Consider the following 6108-nt stretch of genomic DNA (forward strand, 5'->3'; position numbering starts at 1 on the left):
AAGTAATTAAATCACAAACTTATGGATAAAGAACTACCTCAATGTTATTATGAAAAACAAAATGTCATACATGATTATCTCAAAATTACAATTCCCATACAACAACAGATTGGCTTGTAGGGCTTATACTGACACTAGTGGGAATAAGCTCATTATTTTAATTAGAGACTATAGTCGTGCCTCTTTTCTTAGGGACACATTGAACTAGACTTATCCATGAACTATTAGAATAAGATAGATAATACCTATATTTAGCCACTTGATCATTTCTTTCTTCACTACCTCTTTCATGATTGAATTTAGCCTTTGTTTATGCTCAATGGTTGCTTTGTGATTTTCTTCCAAAAGAATTTTGGGCACGCAAATTGATACCCTAATTCCTTTAATGTCTACAATGGTCCACCCAATTGCATTGTAGTAGTCTCTTAAAACTCGAAGGGGTTTATTTTCCTATTCAATAAAAGAAATAATTACTAGTAGTATGGAAGAATTTCCCAGAAAAGCATACCTTAGATGATTAGCTAATGGTTTGAGCTCAAGTGAATAAGGTTCTTCAATGGAAAGCTTGATTGGTAAAGTTGTAATTGATAATTCCAAAGACTCAAATTGGGATTTTGGGAGACGTGATGGGGCATTAAGATGGTTAGAAAATTCAAGAACTTTGTCATCAATAATATCTCATGAAGAATTCAAAGAAGTTTCTAGTGGATCATAATGAGTTTCAATAACCACTTTATTTGTTATGTCATACACCACATTAATTGAGAAACATTCATCATGTTCATTGAAAAATTTTAAAGCCCTAAAAATACAAAATGGTACTTGTTGATCTTCAACTGTTAAAGTAAGCTCACTTTTTTTCACACCAATTAAAGCTCTAGTAGTTCTTAAGGACAGTCTCCCAAGAATGATCGGTATTTCATGATTTTCTTCCATATCAAGAATAATAAATCAACTAGAAAAATAAATTTAACAACTTTTATTAAAACATCTTCTACAATACCATAACGATAGGTGATGGATTGATCAGCAAGTTGTTAAGTCACAGAAGTTGGCTTATTCTCTTCCAAACCCAATTATTTTATAAATGGACAATGGGATCAAATTTATACTTGCACCCAAATTGCATAAAGCTTTAGTAATACAAAGAGCACCTATAGTGCAAAGAATAGTAAAACGACCTAGATCTTTAAACTTTGGTGGAGGTTTATTCTAAATGATGGAACTACACTCTTCAATAAGTACAACAGTTTCAAACTCATGCAATTTTTTCTTTTTAGATAGGATGCCTTTCAACAATTTAACATATCTTGGTATTTGTTCCAAAGCTTCAGCAAAAAGGAATATTAATATGTAATTTTTTAAACACATCAATAAATCTTTGGAATTGTTGGTCAAGTTTTTCTTTCTGAAATCTTTGAAGAAAAGGTGGTGAAGATGTAGGAGTAGTTTTTAATTATGATTTTGTCTCCTGAATTTTCAATAGATTTTGGAACCATAATTTCTTTTTCAGCATCTTTTTCAATTTCTTTCTCATTAGATTGAATTGAAATTTCAAAATTTAAATCTTACTACTTACCTCTTTTCCATTGTGAAGATGGATTGCCTTACAATGTTCCTTACATTCTCTTCTTGGGTTGAGTTTAGTATCAGTTGGTAAGGTACCACAAGGTCTAGTATTTAAAGCACTAGCAAGTTAGCCCATTTGTGTCTCAAGATTTCTAATTAAAGCTGCTTGATTTTGAATGGAGGCATCAATCCTTGTCATAAATGCATTAGTCTTTGTTATGAAGGTATCAATCTTTGTCTTGAACTACATAAACATATCCTCCATTGAAGGCTTTTTCCTTAGCATGGGGGCTCTAGATGAAAATCCAAGAGGAAAGTTTGACTTAGATGATGATGAAGACCCTTGGTTATTCCATGAGAAATTTAGATGATTCTTCCAACCAGGATTATAAGTGCTGGAATAGGGATTGTTCTGTTGCCTATTTCCAACAAATTGACAAGACTTAAAATAGATGGGACAATTGTCATTAGAATGTCCTTCTCTTCAAAATTCACGCATTATAAAAGAGTTCTGAACATCATTAACACTCAGTTTATCTATTTTGCTTGCGAAAGAGATAATTGGGTAGAAACAGCATTTATCATATCTAATTCATGAATTCCAGCAATTTTTCTTAGACCCAATCTTTCAAATGCCCATTGATAATTATTGGAAGCTATCTCTTCAAACAAGTCATAAGCCTCATCAATGGATTTACTCATGAGTGCACCTCCAACGGCAACATCAATGGTAGTTCTAAAAGGTCCCAACAAACCATTATAACAAGTCTGAACTTGTAGCCACTTCATGGTGAGGACACCTTCTTATCAAATCCTTATACTTCTCCCAATCTTCATATAATGACTTAGAATCAAATTGATGAAAGAAGTGATACATTCCACACCTTTGTTGACTTAGTAGGTCGGAAGAATTTTGCTAAGAATTTTTAAGCCAAATCATCCCAAGTATTAATGAAATCAGCAAGAAGCAAATTTAACCAACTCTTCACTTTATCTCTCAATGAAAAAAGGAAAGCCTTCATCTTATGACATCATCAGTAACACCATTAGCCTTGAATGTATTGTAAATTTCTTAAAAATTTACAATATGAGCATCCAGATCATCCTTAGGCAAACCCTCAAATTGAACAACAGTATGAATCATCTGAATGATTAATGACTTAATTTCAAAGTTGTTGGCTTGAATAGTTAGTCTTTGGATACTAGAGTGGAGATTTTGTGCTCGTGGGGTAGCATAATCCCTTAAAGACTTAGTCTTTTCCTCTTGTTGATCAGCCATGGTTTTACTTGGAGTAGAAATTTTTTTCTTTTTCCTCTAAAGTCTTTGAAAAGTCTTTTCGATTTTTGGATCAAAAGGAACAATTTTCAAATTTTAGACTCTTCGCACACAACGACCAAAAGTACTTGAAAAATTAAAGAAAAGAAAAGTGTTGATTAAAATTAAGAATGCTTGGTATTAATATTAACAAGAAAGAACTAAAAATTAACTCCTTGACAACGGTGTCAAAAACTTGTTCAATTTTCTATCGACACAAATATACGTATTGTAAAGATAATATAATAATGAATATAGTGTCAATCCCATAGGGAATTGAACTAATTCTTACTGTTAATTACTAAAATTGCACACCCTAATTTTATCCAAACATTAAAATTTGAATTAAAAAAGTAAAATTTAAAAACTAAAACTACCTTAAATTTACCTAGCAAAATTTTTTATTAACTTCTTGTGATTATCGGGCTTAAGATTATGATGTCCCTCAGTAGATTATTCTCTCTCTCTTAACTTAGTTTCATGAATTAAGTTGCTAACCTAGAGTCTTAAATTATTTACATGTCTCTGTCAAGTTTCTTATAAAAATATCTCTCCTAATTAATTTACTATATGTCTATGCAAATTAAATTAAAGATAGATTCATTAAGTTATTGCTCTAATTTTGGCTACGTATGGCTTATAGGTATATGCTTACCCCATATGGAAATCAAACCATTCAAGCAACTAAGTGTATTCGATCATACGCTATTTTATTCAAGGTCTACCTAAATCTCATTCGTCATTTTTAACTTAGGTATCCAATTCAATCTAATTGGTGGACAGTCAACTAGAAGCATTAAGAACAAAAAAAAATAAACAACTTAAATCTATAAAATAGAAGCAAAAGAGAGATAAATAAATCAAACTACGTATTGAGTTCAATCATAATCTTAGATAAATGAATTAGTTCCCCATCAAGTCACACATCATTGTCAAATAAAGTTTAAACATTAAAAACAAAACCAAGAAATAAGAGAAAAACAAAAAGATAGAAAAACCCATGAATCGTAATCTTGATCTTCAAATCTCCTTGAACCCTTTAAATTCTTCTCAACTTCAGTGACTTTGCAGCTTCATTCTTAGCTTTCAATCTGATGTTTCATTCTATCTTAAAAGTTCTCCAAAAAGTTGTTTTTATAGAGCTTTGAAATTAGGCCAAGTTGGGTGAAGAAAGAAATTAATTCCAATCAGGATTTTCTCATCAGACTATATGAGCCACAGTCTCAACCAATTAATTAGCAGAAATTGTAATTGCTCTTGAATTGCTATAGTACTTCAACTTCAATAAGCTTTTTGACCCACTTTAAAGCTGAACTGGGTGAAATGGTAAACATAAAGTTGTATATTTTTGTCTTAGCTTTCCAATGATCTAAGAATCATCTCATTTGGAGCTTTGTAGAGAAAGTTATAGTTGAAATACCAAAATATGTGCAGTGAAAGTCTACATCTCAAAATTGCTCTCCTTATTCTATTAAATTCTCCCATCATTAAACCTAAATTAACTAATTTAAATTTATTTAAATAAAATCTACTAATTTCTATGCATTACAACAAAAACTAAACTAAATTACTATCAAAATTAAGCCCAAATAACTCTATATCATAGAGTTATCAGGTTTTAATTGCATTATCAATATTTTATCATTCTCTACTGAGTTTAAGGATGATAACTTGGTAAGCCATGGATTAGGCAAGATAAGACAATTTTCTTTCTTGTAAGTATAAAAAATATTGTTAGGTAATTCCAAAGAAACCCCTTCTATAGGAAAATTAAATTTATAACAATAAGATGCTTCTCTTTTTAAGGACCACCTCTTCTTCAACTCAATATCAAACCAAACCTAGTCAGTTAATGAGGAAAATGTTCAATATGAAAATATTATTCAAGAAATAGATAATTGTGAAATTCCAAGAGTTCTCCACAATCAAATTTATAAGTCATCAAAATTCCATAATTTACATCTACATTTTTTCTATGGATATTTGATCAAAACCAAAGAAAAGGAAATACCCATCTAAAACTAATATAAAAATATCCAACTCTTGGATAAAGAGACAACAGAAAAACTCAAACACCAATAATATAATTATATTCATTTTGGATTATTACAAGTAGGAGCTAAACCACTCACAAAGAAAGATTGGATATTTCCATCCTTATATCCTTCAGTGATAAAATGCATCCCCATTTCAATGACTACTTGTTGGAAACAATAGAAACAAACTAATGTAAAGGATTAATACATTTCAACTGTTTCCTCAATTTTATGGTATCCTTGAAAGATAAGAATATCTTAAACTCCTTGACACTTTAAATCCATGTAACAACCTGTACCCTCATATAGGAGTCAATAAGACCTTATAGACAAGATGAAAGGTTAATTGACATAAATTTAAGTGCCAAAAAGTGGTGACGGGTGGAAGAAATATTTTAAAATAAAATATTTTACTCGTGAGAAAATAATAATACTTTTATTGAGAATGAATTATCGAGTTCAAAGGTGATTTGAAAGTAAACTACGATAAAGTGAGACATTTTGAGACCCGAGGAGACAAGTGAAAGATTTTGAAATAAAATAATATTAAAATATTAATATTTTATTTGTTGTCGAAATTAATCATGAAGAAGGATTATATAACTAATCTAAGTGGGCGAGAAGAGGTAAGAAAGAATTTCGAAGAAAAACGATGTAAGAGAGGCCCATGTGCCTTTATTTAATAAACTAAGAGTGGGTAAGTATATATTTAAATATTATGGTGACATTTTGGTGAACTACAAATTGTATATTTTATTTATACATGTACAAAGGAAGGAAGATAGAAGGAAATTGGAGTAAAAAGAAAGGACTGAGGACCAAATTGTAAAAGATGAAAAGTATGGAGGGTCACATGGTCAATAAGGAAAAGTTGTGGACTTGTGTGCAATTATTATATTTGAAGCTAAATGGATATTAACTAAAATGGACATACAAATGATAGCATGTAAAAAGGAGAAAGTTAGTGGAGAACATGTGGGGCTCCCACCATGTGAAGTGAAAGGAATATAGGCATAAATTTATTTGCATGTAAAGAGATTGGTGCATTAGATAGCCAAATGAGGAAAGGGAAACATAGATGCATGTGACTTGAATGGCTCAATAAATGACCAAATAAAATATAAAGTTGTAACACCCCATATTTGCGAATAGAAGTCAATAAGACTTAATCGATAAGACGAAGGGTCA

The sequence above is a fragment of the Theobroma umbraticum genome, unplaced genomic scaffold (genome assembly GCF_002168275.2).
Source record: "Theobroma umbraticum cultivar Fairchild unplaced genomic scaffold, ASM216827v3 scaffold_77.0, whole genome shotgun sequence".
NCBI classification, from domain to species: domain Eukaryota; kingdom Viridiplantae; phylum Streptophyta; class Magnoliopsida; order Malvales; family Malvaceae; genus Theobroma; species Theobroma umbraticum.